At 37.0% G+C, this 19,109-nt stretch overlaps 2 protein-coding genes across 3 annotated transcripts in view; one reads left to right on the plus strand and one right to left on the minus strand.

Annotated features, from left to right (window-relative positions):
• Positions 1–19,109, plus strand: part of LOC136026470 (protein MON2 homolog) — a 483,967-nt gene that overhangs the window by 101,451 nt on the left and 363,407 nt on the right. The window lies entirely within an intron of this gene.
• Positions 16,009–19,109, minus strand: part of LOC136026472 (calcium-dependent secretion activator-like) — a 122,519-nt gene continuing 119,418 nt past the window's right edge. Inside the window, exon 11 of the transcript XR_010617294.1 lies at positions 16,009–16,097. The gene's annotated coding sequence lies outside the window, so the exon portion shown is untranslated. The remainder of the gene's footprint in view (positions 16,098–19,109) is intronic.

Raw genomic sequence — 19,109 nt, forward strand, 5'->3', positions numbered from 1 at the left:
ATTTATGATATTGCATGATTAAGTTCACTTAAATGAAGATTGAATCTCCGAGACTGGCAATACTGACGCTGGGTTAAGGTGAGGAAAATTCAGAAAAGCAAATTATTCTAAAGTTACTCTTTTTTCTAAGTTGTATATATGTTATCAAAAAGAGAATATTTCAATTTAATTTACAGAAAATCAATTGGCTAAACAAAAATTTTAATGTAAGCAATCTTTTGAGTTTTCAGTAAACAACAAATGACTTAAGTCTTTTTGATATTAAATAAAAAAAAAGTTTTTTTAACTGCAAGTAAGGAGCGACATTAAAACGCACAGAAATCTTTACACTAAGTTTTGACTGTCACAACTCTATTTTTTGAAACAATGAAAGAACTTTAGCGTAAAAAGCGAGGCGTTGTGGAGGGGACAAGCCCTTTCATATACGGAGTAATTTCTGTTCGTTTTAAGATTTAGTGTTACTCCTTACTTGCAGTAAAAAAACATGTTTTTTTATTTAATATTTGAATGTTTTTGAATTAATGCATGTTTGATTTTGGCCCACTGCACATGAGTAACCAAAATGAAATTGGTATATTTTTTTTTGCTAAATGGCTTTCTTCATAGTTTTGATTTTGATAAAAAAAAAAGAATGAAGGAGGAGGCCTAGTTGCTCGCCAATTTTTGGCTGCTTAAAAACGCAAGAATTTTTTTTTTTTGTACGAACCTTCTGCTAGTAATAACCATAGGTACCTTACGGATTAATTTCGATAGCGAACTTCTATATTTGTGTATTTTTTATTACGTATATGAGGGGGTTTTCCCCCTCGTAAATACGTCGCTCTGTACACTAAAGCTTGAATTTTACTCCAAATCTTTAAGAATGACCCCTAAATCGCAAAGGCCGTAGAGTAAATAGTTGAAATTACTAAAAATACTTTAGTGCGAAGAGCAAGGTATTTTGGAGGGGACGAACCCCCATATATACGCAAGATTTTATGTTTGTTTTAAGTTTTAATGCTTTTAATAATGAACAAAAATCCTGCGCCCCCTTCATGGAAGTTCTCTTCCCACATGATAAATACCTCCACGGAATGATCCCCCACATAACCCCTCCCCCTTCCCCTCTCCCGGCCCACTACCCCCTCAACACGAAAAAGTCCCCCTGAAAACGTCTGTACACTCCATAATAGCCATATGTAAACAATGGTCAAAATTTGTAACTTGCAGCCCCTTCCCCGGGGACTGTAGGGGATTAAATCGTCCCCAAAGACATAGCTATTAGGTTTTCGATTAAGTTGAACAGAATGGCTAGATCTCTAGGTTCATAACAACTGCATCTAAACTTCTTATTTACAGCAACTAATAAGCCATCATATGGACGGCCAGTAGTAGTTTCAATAGGTCTAATAAAAAATAAATGGTCAGATAATGGTCAGAAAATAAATGGTCTGGCCGTCATATGGACGGCCAGTAGTTGTTTCAATAGATCTAATAAAAAATAAATGGCAAGACAATACTTCTAGCATAGGACAATTATCCACATTGAGTTAGTGTTTGGCTATAAACAGACCATATCATACTTAAATAAGAGGTTCTAATATTTCTCGGCCGCTATTCATTTTCTGAACAGATACAGAAACTATATCACTAGGACTAGAGCCCATATTAAGACACTCGGCTTATAGTTTCATTTCTAACGTCGGGCTCTCGAACAGGTAGGTGTTTCTTAACCTGTGAACACCACAGGCTTTAGCTTCGATGACTTCCACCCCAGCTGCCACAGATAAAGGACTGTTCCGAACAGCTCCTATTACAGTTGCTATAATTACTGGCACATTTGCTGCATTTAGTTGGATTAGAACAATCTCTAGCAAAACGACCAAAGCCTTCTCGACCGGCAAAGTGACTTATAACAAACAATATTCAATATTGATTCGGTGCCTAATACCACGATGTAATTTATCTTTTGATATAAATTTTAACTGGACAACGGACGTATTACCGAGTCTAGTTGTGCTATTCACACTGTTAACAAGAATAGGTATTTGTGAAAGGTCATTGTCTTGGTCCATCCTGATAATGCCGGCATACTCGTGCCTCACTACTTTCGTTCGAATATTTAGAATGTTCGGTATTGTGGAAACAGCAGCAGCCGCTGATTGTTCGTCAAACAGATGTGTTACTATCTTGTTTATTTTAGCCACAATATGCTGGACCTAGTCAGCACAACCAAGTTTTACTCAAAATTACATGTATTAACTAGGTTTTGAATGCTCAAGCTGCTCAGAACATTGATCAACACAACAGGAACAGAAGGTTGCACTTTGGCTTGCACTTGGGGTCAGAATACAGGGCCTTAGGGCTGTATCGAGGTTTCCTGCTTTTCAACGAGAAAATTTTGCATCCACACTCACTCGTTTAAGCAAGCTGCTACAATAGTGATTGGTTCATTAGGGATAGATGGTACATCATAAGGATCAACTATAACAAGTACATCATAAGGATCAACCTCATTGCGTGCTAAAAAACCACTCAACAGATCATGGAAATCTGCCAAAAATGTTACGCTTGAATGCGAAGCCCTGCGCCTTTCAAGAATATCAAATTTCAAGGCACTTTTGCACACTTCCTATGCCTGCTTTATCGCGAAATTTTTTGATGCAATCTTGAGAACTGTATCTTTTCCTTTTGTAATGTTCCGCTCCAGAAAATTTAAAACTGGAAACACATGTATAGAACCACCATTTTTCTGGGGCTTCCTTACGAGAGAAGTGAGGGAAGCGTTGAAGGCTGACTACCTTGTCCCCGTAATTTAAGGGGCAAGCCTGGAGAGTACCACGGCCACCAAATCTCTCACCCGCCGCCCCTTCTGCTTACTTTTCTCTCACCACCTCTATTCCAGCGTGATTGCCTATAAATATCAGATTTCCTAATTGCATTCTTAATGCTTGATGGTCAAATGAAGCCTCTTTATTTACAGATAATTCATTAATATATTCATGTAATTCATTTAGATTTTCATTAGATATCTAATTCATTTATATATATATGTATGTATATATATATATATATATATATATATATATATATATATATATATATATATATATATATATATATATATATATATATATATATATATATATATATATATATATATATATATATATATATATATATATATATATATATATATATATATATATATAGAGAGAGAGAGAGAGAGAAAATGTCATTGTACTTTTGCGCAATTTTGCAAGATAGTTATCATTTTTTCTTTAAAAATATATTTTTAAAGAGAAAATGCAACTATGAACAACTCACAGCAGCACCAGACCAACACAGCTGCACGTGCTACTCCTCCACTCCAACCTCCAGCCATCCTGTTAGAGGAAAACCTGGCTGTTGTCTGGCCAGATGTGGCAAATCAAAAAGCACAATCTTTGGCAAAATGCATCCAAAAAAATGGGATCTATTCATCTTAATATTTTTTACATGATAGAAGATATCTTTTTTGAACATGGCAGCATGACATACAGATGAAATATTCACTTAATTAGTTTCTATTTGCAAATAGTACCTGTTTTAAGTATCTCTTGCTTTTTTATGATGGAAAAGTAGTGTGGTCTCTGTTGTTATTAATACAAAACAGCGTTTTACCGAAATTGAAAATGATCTTACCTGAGATTGATCCAAGGGCCTCCCACTCACGGTATAATTTTAGGACCTATTAGTAAAAGTAAAAAAGACCTATTAGGTCAAAAACACATGCAATTAAAAGAACTCTGATCATGAGGTACTAACAAGAGTTTGTGACATACTTTAGTAAAGAGACTTGGATCCAAAGAAAAGTATACTTTCTGACATCTTAGATTATATAAATAAGTTAATTTAAAACTGTAGGGTTTAATATCTTGGAACTGTTAACTTCCAGGATAAAGTTCAATCTCTCAGGTTAAAGCTGCAAAACTGACGTCGTAAAAAAAAAAAAAAAAAGTTTCAAAAGTTTGAAAACCTTCCCACTGTAGCTGAAGAAGTGGAAACGGAGACCTAAGCGGAGCCCATTGTCGTTAAGTGGGTCGGGGAATACAGGACCAACTGTTCCACGCCATAAACCCATATCATCGCGCACTGTCGCATTGAAGTCGCCAAGCAGAACAGTTATATCATGGGGGGGGGGTACTGTTGCAAGGGATCTGGACAAAGCAGAGTAGAAATCCTCCTTAGTTGCATCATCAGAATGGTTGGTCGGGGCAGAGCATACAATGATAGTCATCTTGCCATGCTTGTGTCCAAAGCGGGCCTTCATTAATCTGTCCGATACAGCTTCGTGTAAAAGTAGGGCCTTTCTTGTAAGGCTATTTAGTGCAAGGCCAACACCATTCCTTCTCGAGCTTCCTCCAGACCAGAGCAATGAGTCACTGTTACCTATTCGCTCTTCTCCGCTTCCGGTAAGACGTGTTTCTGTAAGACCTGCAATTGACACTTTATTCTTGCGAAGTTCTTCAGAGAGTAGGTTCTTTGACGTAGGTGCATTCAAAGTCAAGATATTCCAGGTGGCTATTCGTAGCCCCCTTCGGTCCATAAGGTTTAGTCTGTCAGTCTTTCTGACGTCGTCAGCATGTCCATTGACGCGCGATGGTCGAGATCTTAAAAGGGAATCCGTGTCTGAGGCTATATTGTCACTTTTCGTAGCACTTAATTTTCGGGTGGAGGGTCGCTAGCCCAACCGACCCTAGGCCTGGAATCTGATTAGAGCTATGTTAAACCTAGGTACTGAGATTTCCGGGGTGGGCTCCACCCGCACATGAGGTTGCAGCCGTTCTGATTGGAGTGTTTAGTTAGGGGAGAAACCCCATATCCAGAGGCACGTGGTCAGCAGACAGAGTCTGCCTCATTCCGGACGAACTCCATTCACCTCCAAAAAATTTTGTACGTGGCTTTTGAATTGATAAGAAAGCTTTTGGTATAAATCAGACAGAGACTTTGTCGAGAAGTTTTCACCTTATGAAAACAAATTTTTACGAACCAGCAGGGAGCTCAGCAGAGGACAGTTCCTTGATGGGGTAGAAAAACGCCGATCTCGAACACGAACTTCCGTCAACGGAAAATTGTTTGTGTACTTCCATTTTTATTTTATTTGAAGCTAAAAAGAATTCGAATCTGATAAAACTGCCAGTTATGATCAAAGTTAATTTCAGTAGAAACCTTATCTACTCAAAATTGCTTGAAAGTAAAACTGTTAATAAACCAATAAAATGTAGAATTGTATTGCGGCTCCTCCTCCGCGCACAAATCAAATTAGATTGTTTCTAGTAGGGTTTTTTTTTTATTTCAAACTAGGTCATTTTTCAATATGATAAAAAACTTTCAACTTCTCTTATTTCAGTACACCTTCAGACTTGGCATCAACTTATAGCTTTATATCCATTCCTTGTGGAATTAACTGAGTTTTCTTCAGGTTCCGTTGGGAAATCTGTAAGAGACGCTCTTCATACGTTTTGGACGCTACTTACACCACCACAGCCATTCAATAGTGACTAATTTATTCATTTGTTATTTATTTCGTGTTTTTTTCTGTTTTCATTCCTCATTTGCGTTGTTTTATTTTCCTCAGGGTTACTGTTTTTATTATATGCTTGAATTGAAAATGCTTGAACTAAAATTGAAAAATTAGAACAGTCCCAAGTTTTTTGTGTGATAGAAAGGCAGTTTTGCCTTTGTTGTTAATCAAAGATCATGTGTGTTGTTGGTTCTTTTTTCGTTTCTCCCTGGGATGATAGTATCAAACCCAGGATTTTAGAAGATCAGGAGAGGGCTCATTAAAACAAAAAATTAAAAGTTTAAGTGACCAATTAGAATGGAAGGCAACTAGCCCCTTTTCATGCCGTTTCTCTGGGTATGACATGACCCCTCAAAGCCCCTAGAGAAAGGGCTGTAATTTTATACTTTTTTCATTGTTTACAAATAGAATTGTTGTATACATTTTCATAGAAGTTTTTTGTGTGTGTAGGGGGGGATTTCTAGGTGGAAAATTTTCAGTGGAGAGGAAATTTTCGGGGAAGAATTTCTCTTAATTCATCTTTCTAATTATTTTTATTTGTCTTACTTTCTCTTTGAATGCACGATTCTACATATAGAGTAGATAACTTCCAAGACCACACTGCCTTTCCATGACGAAAGTAAAACAGTTCAAAATAGGGATGATACCTTTTTATTGACAGTGAAATATAAAATTATTTAACTGGATATTTCGAACACATATACAGTGTTCATTCCAAATATCCAGTTAAATAATTTTATATTTCACTGTCAATAAAAAGGTATCATCCCTATTTTGAACTGTTTTACTTTCTACATATAGAGTGAATGTCATGGTGGAGTTGCCTTCAACAGTGACTAAACTGTCTGGCAGGATTTTTCCGTAGGAAAATGTGGGCAGTGTCCATTGGGGTTCTAAATGGTGACACCTTCCTTATTACTGCACCAAACATTTCTGGCGTTTATTTTTACACTTTATTTTACTGTAGTGATAGGCTTCATAATTCACAGATGTAATATTAAGGAGGGGCGCTGTGTCTTTATGGGGGGGGGGAGGGTAAGATGCGTAAAAGAGCACTTTTTGATGTCTAATTTCCTAAGCCTCAATTACCCACCAGATGAAAATTGAATGATTTTTTGGGACTTGTTGTCTAATCCTTCTTAGTTCATAGATATAATTTTAGTCTATACCTTTATTATTGATGCTGGGAGAGGGGGGGGGGGTAGGAATTACCAAGTTGGTTCAGGTTATATTCCCAAATGATATATCCTGCATGTCAAAAATGGACAAAATTGGATAGCTTAAAATCCTTCCCTGTGGGTTGTCCGCTCCTTTTTCTACTTCCCCCTTGGCATAATTTTAAAGTTCCATCTTAATACTCTTATCCATTCCTTAGAAATTGATGCTGTACCTTATCACAATACCTTTACCATGAATTATTAGGCTGGCTAATGGACTTCTTGGCTGGTAGATCTCAGGCTCAATGGGTATTCACAACAGACAGCAAATGCATCTACTCCCAGCCCCGTAATGTTTTAAGCAGTGTTCCCCAGGAAACAGCTTCGGGACCCACATTGCTTCTTCTTTATATAAATCATATGATTACCGAAATCAGCAACCATTTAATCCTTTATGCTGATGACTCAAAACTTTTTGGTGTGCCTGATGAATCATCAATACAATCTGAAAATAACCACATTCAGGCATGGGCAGATAGGTAGCTTCTCTCTTTTAGCATATCAAAATGCGTCACCATTCATTTTAGTCACAATAATCCTCTATACCAATAAACTACAAATGATAACCAGACATCGTCCCCCATAGATGATCTTCTTAAGGTCATGAACACCCTGCACAAACTGCTTCCAAAGCAGATTCTAGCCCTGGAAATATTAAAAGAACACTTACTAGCCGATCACATGGAATCTTCTTGAAGCTATACAAGGCGATTATGAGACCAGTTCTTGACTTTGGAGCCTACCTTGCTGGTCCTTTTTAAAAATCTGATGTACAGTTGATTCAAGATGTACAAAGGAGGTTCACCAAGTTCATCTCTGGAATTGTTGAGAAACCATATAGTGAAAGGCTATTTAAAATAAAACTCCAATCTTTGACCTTCTGACACAAGCGGAGTGATATACTAATCACATATAAATTGGTCAACCGACCCCAAAGAAGCTCTTTAACCAGCAAAAGACAAACACGAGCTCATTCTAAGAAGCTTCATAAGCCCCGAGTTAACAGTAGAATCAGACATGACTTCTTTAGCCAAAGGGTCATCAATGATTGGAACTGTTTAAGCAAGGAGACAGAGTCTTCAACATCAGCTGAAGTTTTTAAAAGGAGACTCGGAAAAGAATAGAAAGCCAAACCTTCAAGATACAACTGGAACTGCCCATCGTCTGTGTCTCGTAAATAATGAATATTATATATTTATATAAAAAAAAAGCTGTGCTAGGATGCTGGTGCTGCTTGTTATACATAACTAATTCACATACCCTATCAGAAATTTACAATGTGCTGTGGCGTCTACTCTAAACTACAGAAGAATGTTCCCCTCGATCATACCTATCCGTGGTCACTGTTACCAAGTGGGCTTAAATTTCGTTTATCCTAGCACACTCTTAGTCGGAAGGCTTGTCACTGGGCTGTAAACACAGTCACAACCCTGTCCTTTTATATTCTGTGTAAAATGTTTGAACTCTCAGCTACAATGGATCAACAGCCATTTCAACAATGGAGCCGAACAGATCCAACATTGGACCTTATTTCGCTCCGAAGTGTGAATTGAGGTAATTAAGGTACTATTTCGTCAGACCTCCTGCACATAGTGTGTTTTGAGTTTGTTTGCTGTCCCCATCAACATTTCCTAAAGGTTTTTACCTTCATGCCCTTAACCGTGTTGGATACTCAAAATCAAACTCGCAGCCTTTTCCCAATAATCAACATCATATATAAACTATCGTTAACCTATATAGTGTATAACACTTTCCCCAGGGCCTGTGGGGGGTATTTGTTATCCCTGGAAGTATATTTATTTGACTTTTCGACTTCTTCGAATAAGATGGGTATCTCAAAATTTTCCTTGGATATATTTGGGGAAAAAAAAGGCGTGGGGGTGCTTGCCCTCTAATCACTTTTGAATCTCAAAAATGACTGTAATATTCAATTTCCAATTGAATGAGCCCTCTCCAAAGTTTGTATGAACACACTTTCCATAACAACTTACACCTTAACAATGGATGACTTCCATAAGTTACAACCCTTGCATTGAATGCTGGTACAGGGCTGTCAGTTCTGGAGGTATGGTAATTTGATCTTTGAACTATTTTGAGCAAAATAGTTATCTAGAAAATTTAATTGGATTTTTTAGGGGTAAAATGGGCGTAGGAGAAGGGGATTAGGGTAAAGTTTCGTGGGGGAGGGAGAAGCCCTCAATCACTTTTGACTGTTAAAAAACACTAGAACATTTAATTTGCATCCAAATGAACCCCATCCAAAGTTTACATGACCACTGCTTCCATATGAAGTGCCTCCAGGAAAGAAATATTACATTGAAGTCTTCTGGCTCTTTAGTATAGGTGAACGCTATAGCCTTGCGTCTAACTTAAACCCATATTCCAGGGGAATATGGGGGGAATTTGTCGGGTTGAGGTATTTTAAGTTCGGTTTCATTATTTATTGTAAATTATTGTGTTTTAGTCTTGATTTCTTCTTTTATAATAATTTCTATTCATTTTACGTTTGAATTATCCATAAGAAAATGTTTTCTTGTGTCCGATTTCAAATTCACTCTGTGCTTTTCTTGGAGATTAAATAAAAAAAAACAAGTTTTTTTTAACTGAAAGTAAGGAGCGACATTAAAACTTAAAACGACCAGAAATTACTTCGTATATGAAAGAGGCTGCTTCCTCATCAACGCCCCGCTCTTTACGCTAAAGTTTGACTCTTTCTCTCAATTCTTCTTTTTAAAACAGTAAAAAACTTTAGCGTAAAGAGCGGGGCGTTGATGAGGAAGCAGCCTCTTTCATATACGAAGTAATTTCTGGTCGTTTTAAGTTTTAATGTCGCTCCTTACTTTCAGTTAAAAAAACTTGTTTTTTTTATTTAATTTCTGGACATTTTCGATTCAATGCATGTTTTGATTTTGGCTCTCCGCAGAGGAATAATTAAAACAAAATTTACATTTTTTTTTTTTTTTGGCTAAATGGCTTTCTCATAGTTTTGATCGAATGATTTTGAGAAAAAAAGAGCGGGGGAGGAAGCCTAGTTGCCCTCCGGTTTTTTGGTTAATTATAAAGGCAACTAGAATTTTTGATTTTTTACGAATATTTTTATTAGTAAAAGATTTACGTAGCTTATAAATTAGCTTAAGTAAAGAACTTTTGTATTCTCATATTTTTATTACATATATGAGGGGGTTCCCCCCTTGTCAGATCCTCGCTCTTTACATTAAAGCTTAAATTTTGTCCCAATTCATTAAGAATGACCCCAGAATCACAAAAGCTGTAGAATAAATAGTTGAAATTACTAAAAATACTTTAGCGTAAAGAGCGAGGTATTAGGAGGAGGTGAGCCCCTCAAATGGGTAATAATTTCTGTTTGTTTTAAGTTTTAATGCTGCTCCTTACTTCCAGCTGAAAGAACTTTTTCATATTTATTTTTTCATTTTTTTTTTAAATAATGCTAGTAAATCCTGCGCTCCCTTCATGGAGATTTTCTTCCGCCATGACAAACTATCGATGGAAAGTTCCCCCAGCATATCCCCCTCTTCTCAACCCCTCCCCCAACCAGAAAAATCCTCCTGAAAACGCCTGTACACTTCCCAATAACCATTACTATATGTAAGCACTGGTCAAAGTTTGTAACTTGTTGCCCCTCCCACGGGGACTGTGGGGGAGTAAGTCGTCCCCAAAGACATAGTTATAAGGTTTTTCGACTACGCTGAATAAAATGGCTATCTCAGAATTTTGATTTGTTGACTTTGGTAAAATAATTAGCTTGGGAGGGGGCCTAGGTGCCCTCCAATTTTTTTGGTCACTTATAAAGGGCACTAGAACTTTTCATTTCCGTTAAAATGAGCCCTCTTGCAACATTCTAGGACAACTGGGTCGATACAATCACCCCTGGGAAAAAGAAAAAAAAAACAAAACAAAAAAACAAAAAAAACAAAAAAACAAATAAACACGCATCCGTGATCTGCCTTCTGCCAAAAAATACAAAATTCCACATTTTTGTAGATAGGAGCTTGAAACTTCTACAGTAAGGTTCTCTGATACGGTGAATCTGATGGTGTGATTTTCGTAAAGATTCTATGACTTCTAGGGGGCGTTTCCCCCTATTTTCTAAAATAACGGAAATTTTCTCAGGCTCGTAACTTTTGATGGGTAAGACTAAACTTTATGAAACTTATATATTTAAAATCAGCATTAAAATGCGATTCTTTTGATGTATGTATTGGCATCAAAATTCTATTTTTTAGAGTTTTGGTTACTATTGAGCCGGGTCGCTCCTTACTACAGTTCGTTACCACGAACTGTTTGATAATCTCTTTAAATATATTATCTTCTGAATTTACGACAAATCTTGTTTCTAATATAATTTTATTATCAATTCTTTCATTAAATATTACCTTTGAGTCAAATTTCGGCAACTTGTCCTTATGCAATTCTCTTTTCTTTAATGAAAAAAAATATTCATTGAGAATTTAAATACAGTTTTTGAAATGCATAGCACCGCAACCAATAGAGTTGAAAGTGTATATTCCATCAACTGACAGGTTTATCCTCCTGTCAAATGGTCTTCTGAAAATTTTCATCCTGACAAAATCGAATGACACCAATCTCTTCCTTTCTTAGCTTTAACAACTTAAGTCACTGAAGCATAATTTTGATTACTTTTCATATGATCATATGATGGATAATTTAATCTTCAAAGCTGAATCTCAAGTGAATTTAAAAATTAGCCCTATTCGGTTTCAAATTTGGCTTTGACAGTCAGTAGTGTCTTTTGTATTACTGGGTGAATATCAAGGCCATATCCAGGGGGGGGTTAAGGGATTTGGACCACCTTTCGTAATGTTTGTCCGACTATTAAAAACGTCACAAAAATGAATATGAACACATTTTTGGTGCGTTTTTAAAGTTTTTTGTAAACCCCCCCCCCCAAAAAAAAAACAAATCCTGGATACGTTCTTGGCGAATATACTGTCTTTTGGTTTACTGCACTACTTCACCGTGAATAGAATCAAAATTCCACTTAGGAACCTTGCTCTCTATAATTTTATTAATGTATCCTTTTTATTCACAAATATTCACCGATCTTTAACGTCAATTTCAAAGTCTCCCATTCATAATCCCTCCCCCAAAACAAAACCATATTCAGGTGCAAGATCAACGGATGTTAAAAATAAAATGAAAAGAATAGCGGCACTTCAAGTTTCCGTACTAGCTGTGGAAGAAAACTGAAGCAGCGAAGAAAACTGATACCTTTGTTTTTGACCGATTTGCCGCCTAAGAAAAAGAATTGACTAGGGAGTTGAAATTTTTGGACTTTGGCAAGGCCTTGAAAGCTGATTGGTCTAAAACCTCCTGCGTGAAATTTTAAGGCAGCGAAACGAATGAAAAGTTAAATCTGAGCCGAATGACTCTCCTGTTGAAAATTCCATGTCAACAAAAGTACAAAAAGTGATACTTGTATCTTAAAGCCATCACATTCAAGTTTTTGATCTGACGGAACCGGTTTTTTTCTGTATTTCAGTGTGTACTCGGTGATAATCAGCTTAGCGTGAGAGAGTGCATATACAATACAATGTAGGTATATTTTAATTAAATATTTTAGTTGGCATTTTGGTTAGGATAGGTTAGAAACCATTTAATACAATGCATTCTAGGGGGCCTTATTTCCATAATATCTGCTGTAGTTACCATAATCTTGTTACGGAAGCATTTTTTTTTCATCATACTTAGATATATTTCATTAGGGTTGACAAACTTCATTTCTTGAGTGTGGTGGCTATAAGACGTAAATACCCAAAAAGTTATCGAGTCACAAGATATTTTTACAAATAGTCCCTCTGTTTCACTCTGATAGAAAAGCTTAGCCGTTAAAAAATGTTTTCTGTTTCCACCACTCTATAGGAACGAATTGGTTCAACTTTGACCGGCTTAAAAACAATATTAATTTGTAGCAATGGTGAAACATAGTATCCCTCAATAGCTCACCTAATAATCCGTCCATTTATCTTTTTTTTTCAAGAAAATGTACTACGACAAATGAATAATGAATTAAATCTGAACGCAAAAAAAAAAAAAAAAAAAAAAACTGAAGTACTTATACACAGCAAATGAAAGGTAATGTAATTAACATGCGGCCTCTTACTTAAGAACCATTCAAACCATCCTTTTGGATTTATAATATTGCATGATTAAGCTCACTTAAATGAAGATTGAATATCCGAGACTGGCAATACTGACGCTGGGTTAAGTTGAGGAAAATTCAGAAAAGCAAATTATTCTAAAGTTACTCTTTTTTTCTAAGTTGTATATATGTTATCAAAAAGAGAATATTTCAATTTAATTTACAGAAAATCAATTGGCTAAACAAAAATTTTAATGTAAGCAATCTTTTGAGTTTTCAGTAAACAACAAATGACTCAAGTCTTTTTGATATTAAATATAAAAAAACGTTTTTTTAACTGCAAGTAAGGAGCGACATTAAAACGCACAGAAATGACTCCATATATGAAAGAGATTTTCCCCTCCGTAACGACTTGCTCTTTACACTAAGTTTTGACTGTCACAACTCTATTTTTTGAAACAATGAAAGAACTTTAGCGTAAAGAACGAGGCGTTGCGGAAGGGACAAGCCCTTTCATATACGGAGTAATTTCTGTTCGTTGTAAGATTTAGTGTTTCTCTTTACTTGCAGTAAAAAAACATGTTATTTTTATTTAATATTTGAATGTTTTTGAATTAATGCATGTTTGATTTTGGCCCACTGCACATGAGTAATCAAAATGAAATTGGTATATTTTTTTTTTGCTAAATGACTTTCTTCATAGTTTTGATTTTGATAAAAAAAAAATGAAGGAGGAGGCCTAGTTGCTCTCCAATTTTTGGCTACTTAAAAACGCAACATTTTTTTTTTTTTTTGTACGAACCTTCTGTTAGTAATAACCATACGTACCTTACGGATTAATTTAGATAGCGAACTTTTATATTTGTGTATTTTTTATTACGTATATGAGGGGGTTTTCCCCCTCGTAAATACCTCGCTCTTTACACTAAAGCTTGAATTTTACTCCAAATCTTTAAGAATGAACCCTAAATCGCAAAGGCCGTAGAGTAAATAGTTGAAATTACTAAAAATACTTTAGTGCGAAGAGCAAGGTATTTTGGAGGGGACGAACCCCCATATATACGTAAGATTTCATATTTGTTTTAAGTTTTAATGCTTTTAATATTGAACAAAAATCATGCACCCCCTTCATGGAAGTTCTCTTCCCACATGATAAATACCTCCATGGAAAGATCCCCCACATAACCCCTCCCCCTTCCCCTCTCCAGCCCACTACCACCTCAACACGAAAAAGTCCCTCTGAAAACGTCTGTACACTCCATAATAACCATATGTAAACAATGGTTAAAGTTTGTAACTTGCAGCCCCTTCCCCGAGGAATGTAGGGGATTATATCGTCCCCAAAGACATAGCTATTAGGTTTTCGATTAAGTTGAACAGAATGGCTAGATCTCTAGGCTCATAACAACTGCGTCTAAACTTCTTATTTACAGCAACTAATAAGCCATCATATGGACGGCCAGTAGTAGTTTCAATACGTCTAAAAAGAAAAAATGGTCAGACAAAACTTCTAGCATAGGACAATTATCCACATTGAGTTAGTGTTTGGCTATAAACAGACCATATCATACTTAAATAAGAGGTTCTAATATTTCTCGGGCGCTATTAATTTTTTGAACAAATACAGAAACTATATCACTAGGACTAGAGCCCATATTAAGACACACGGCTTATAGTTTCATTTCTAACGTCGGGCTCTCGAGCAGGTAGGTGTTTCTTAACCTCTGAACACGACAGGCTGTTGCTCCGATGACTTCCACCCCAGCTGCCACAGATAAAGGACTGCGCCGAACAGCTCTTATTACAGTTACTATAATTACTGGCACATTTGCTGCATTTAGTTGGATTAGAACAATCTTTAGCAAAACGACCAAAGCCTTCTCGATCGGCAAAGTGACTTATAACAAACAATATTCAATATTGATTCGGTGCCTAATACCACGATGTAATTTATCTTTTGATATAAATTCTAAATTGACAACGGACGTATTACCGAATCTAGTTGTGCTATTCACACTGTTGACAAGAATAGGTATTTGTGAAAGGTCATTGTCTTGGTCCATCCTGATAATGCCGGCATACTCGTGCCTCACTACTTTCGTTCGAATATTTAGCATGTTCGGTATTGTGGAAACAGCAGCAACCGCTGATTGTTCGTCAAACAGATGTATTACTATCTTGTTTATTTTAGCCACAATATGCTGGACCTAGTCAGCACAACCAAGTTTTCCTCAAAATTACGTGTATTAACTAGGTTTCGAATACTCAAGCTGCTCAGAACATTGATCAACACAACAGGAACAGAAGGTTGCACTTTAGCTTGCACTGGGGGTCAGACTACAGGACCTGAGGGCTGTATCAAGGTTTCCTGTTTTTCAACGAGAAAATTTAGCATCCACACGCACTCGTTTAAGCAAGCTGCTACAATAGTGCTTGGTTCATTAGGGATAGATGGTACATCATAAGGATCAACTATAACAAAGAGGATGGATCCTCCTTGCGTGCTAAAAACCACTCAACAGATCATGGAAATCTGCCAAAAATGTTACGCTTGGATGCGAAGCCCTGTGCCTTTCAAGAATATCAAATTTCAAGGCACTTTTGCACGCTTCCTGTGCCTGCTTTATCGCACCTTTTGCGAAATTATTTGATGCAATCTTGATAACTGTATCTTTTCCTTTTGTAATGTTCCGCTCCAGAAAATTTAAAACTGGAAACACATGTATAGAACCACCATTTTTCTGGGGCTTCCTTACGAGAGAAGTGAGGCAAGCGTTGAAGGCTGACTACCTTGTCCCCGTAAATTAGGGGGCAAGCCTGGCGAGTGCCACCAAATCTCTCACCCCCCGCCTCTTCTTTTTACTTTTCTCTCACCACCTCTATTCCAGCGTGATTTGCCTATAAATATCGGATTTCCTAATTACATTCTTACTGCTTGATGGTCAAATGAAGCGTCTTTATTTACAGATAATTCATTAATTTACTCATGTAATTCATTTAGATTTTCATTAGATATCTAATTCATTTAGATATATATATATATATATATATATATATATATATATATATATATATATATATATATATATATATATATATATATATATATATATATATATATACATAGATTTCCCAACGGAACCTGAAGAAAACTCAGTTAATTCCACAAGGAATGGATATAAAGCTATAAGTTGATGCCAAGTCTGAAGGTGTACTGAAATAAGAGAAGTTGAAAGTTTTTTATCATATTGAAAAATGACCTAGTTTGAAATAAAAAAAAAAAAACCTACTAGAAACAAATCTAATTTGATTTGTGCGCGGAGAAGGAGCCGCAATACGATTCTACATTTTATTGGTTTATTAACAGTTTTTACTTTCAAGCAATTTGGAGTAGATAAGGTTTCTACTGAAATTAACTTTGATCATAACTGGCAATTTTATCAGATTCGAATGCTTTTTAGCTTCAACTAAAATAAAAATGAAAGTACACCAACAATTTTCCGTTGACGAAAGTTCGTGTTCGAGATCGGCGTTTTTCTACCCCATCAAGGAACTGTCGTCTGCTGAGGTCCCTGCTGGTTCGTAAAAATTTGTTTTCATAAGGTGAAGACTTCTCGACAAAGTCTCTGTCTGATTTATAAAAAAAGAGTTCTTATCAATTCAAAAGCCACGTACAAAATTTTTTGGAGGTGAATGGAGTTCGTCATGAATGAGGCAGACTCTGTCTGCTGACCAAGTGCCTCTGGATATGGGGTTTCTCCCCTAACTAAACAATCCGATCAGGACGGCCGCAACCTCATGTGGCGGGTGGAGCCCACCCTGGAAATCTCAGTACCTAGGTTCAACCTAGCTCTAATCAGATTCCAGGCCTAGGGTCGGTTGGGCTATCGACCCTCCACCCGAAAGTTAAGTGCTACGAAAAGTGACAATATAGCCTCGGACACGGATACCCTTTTAAGATCTCGACCATCGCGCAACAATGGACATACTGACGACGTCAGAAAGACTGACAGACTAAACCTTATGGACCGGAATGTCTGACTTTGAATGCACCTGCGTCAAAGAACCTACTTTCTGAAGAACTTCGCAAGAATAAAGTGTCAATTGCAGGTCTTACAGAAACATGTCTTACCGGAAGCGGAGAAGAGCGAATAGGTAACAGTGACTCATTGCTCTGGTCTGGAGGAAGCTCGAGAAGGAAATGTGTTGGCCTTGCACTAAATAGCCTTGCAAGAAAGGCCCTACTTTTACACGAAGCTGTATCGGACAGATGAATGAAGGCCCGCTTTTGACACAAGCATGGCAAGATGACTGTCATCGTATGCTGTGCCACGACCAACCATTCTGATGATGCAACTAAGGAGGATTTCTACTCTGCTTTGTCCAGATGCCTTGCAACAGTACCCCCCCCCATGATATAACTGTTCTCCTTGGCGACTTCAATGCGACAATGCACGATGATATGGGTTTATGGCGTGGCACAGTTGGTCCTGTATCCCCCGACCCACTTAACGACAATGGGCTGCGCTTACTTGAACTGTGCCGATCTCACGACCTTTACATTGTAAACACCTATTTCCAACGCAAAACTATTCATCAGTACACGTGGTATAGTAATGACGGTCGTACAAAGAAGATGATTGACTACGTCATTATTTCCAAACGCTGGAAATCATTGGTGAATAATTGCAGAACTTACAGATCAGCAGAGCTTGGAGACACAGACCATAGGCTTGTGTGCGCCGATCTTCGGCTTCGCCTCCATGCACAACAATCGAAAAGAAAACCCGTCGCTGCAGATATTAATAATAATAATAATTTATTTATCACCCACTTTACAAAAACAGAGGTTAAGTGGAGTAAAATACAAAAGAAAAACAGCAAAAGTAATAAAAGAAACAAATTTAATCACATACAGAAAAAAGACGGATAAGGCGATGAAAACATCCTAGCCTATAAATCTCTTCAATAGCTAGATTGGCAGATAATTTTTCGAAAGCACCAGTAATATCTGTCGCACAATACTTTTTAACCAGTTTTGTATTCCGGTAAGAACGAGGTAGATATAAAAGAAATTTGCAGTACCGGTAATAATTTATAAGAATATGTTTTAGATCACCAGTCAACAGAAGTGGCCTAATACCAGAACAGAAGAGTACAGAATGATCGCAAAAACTTGAGTAAAGCCGAGTTAGCGCTCTTCTCCTATAGTGTCCACGATTTGCTACAATCTTAACCGAGCCTCAGCTTATCACTAATATCTTTGACAGCACGAGACCGGAGAGCATTCATAGAATCGCAAACTGTTATACCAAGCCAACGAAACGATTTAACACGAGGAATACTAAAACCACCGCAGTGTAGTGAATCTGAACAATTATTACCGTTGAAAACAAGACTCGCACTTGTCAATATTTAGGTACAGGCCGATATCGCGGAAAGCAGAAGTAACTGAATTCACTGAACAGGCAAGACCAGACTCAGTTTGACTAATCAGAAGAAGGTCATCCGCATAAGCCAGATATGAGATATCAGATGGTCCTAGTAGGCACGTAGTCGATATTTTTGATAGTACATTTTCAATACAAGCATTAAAAATATACGGCGCAAGAACTCCCCCTTGTCTTACACCGCAACGAACAGGGATATGACCAAAATAAGAATTATCTAATGACTTAAGGCGAAGGTAAGAATGGGAGTACCAAAAACAAAGCACGTGAATTAGCGACAGATTTACTCCTCTCTGGCATAATGCTGTCCATGCTTGAGTATGACAAACACTGTCAAATGCTTTAGACAAGTCTAGGGTTGCGAAATGAAGTACACGACGAGTGCGATGGGCATCTTTTAATAAAGAAGTCAAAGCACGGTGAGCATTCTGACAGCCTAGCCCCGATCTAAAACCAAATTGATTATCATCATTTAGAGCAAGCTTAGTGATATAAGGTAGTAGGAGGTGTTCAAAAAGCTTGCTAAGAGTACAAGCTACCGTTATTGGCCTATAAGAACTACAAGAAACCGGATCTTTTCCTTTTTTTAGAAGTGACGTAACGCCACCGCATAAGAACGAGTCGGGCACACAAGAACTACTAAAACACATTTGAAAAACAGTTGGAGATGAGATACCAGTTCAAAAGAATTCGGAACAAGATTCAAAACACTAATCCCATCAATATCCAAGATTTTGATTTTAAACCCTTAATACCTTTAACAATAGCCCACTTTT

The sequence above is a fragment of the Artemia franciscana genome, chromosome 4 (genome assembly GCF_032884065.1).
Source record: "Artemia franciscana chromosome 4, ASM3288406v1, whole genome shotgun sequence".
NCBI lineage: Eukaryota > Metazoa > Arthropoda > Branchiopoda > Anostraca > Artemiidae > Artemia > Artemia franciscana.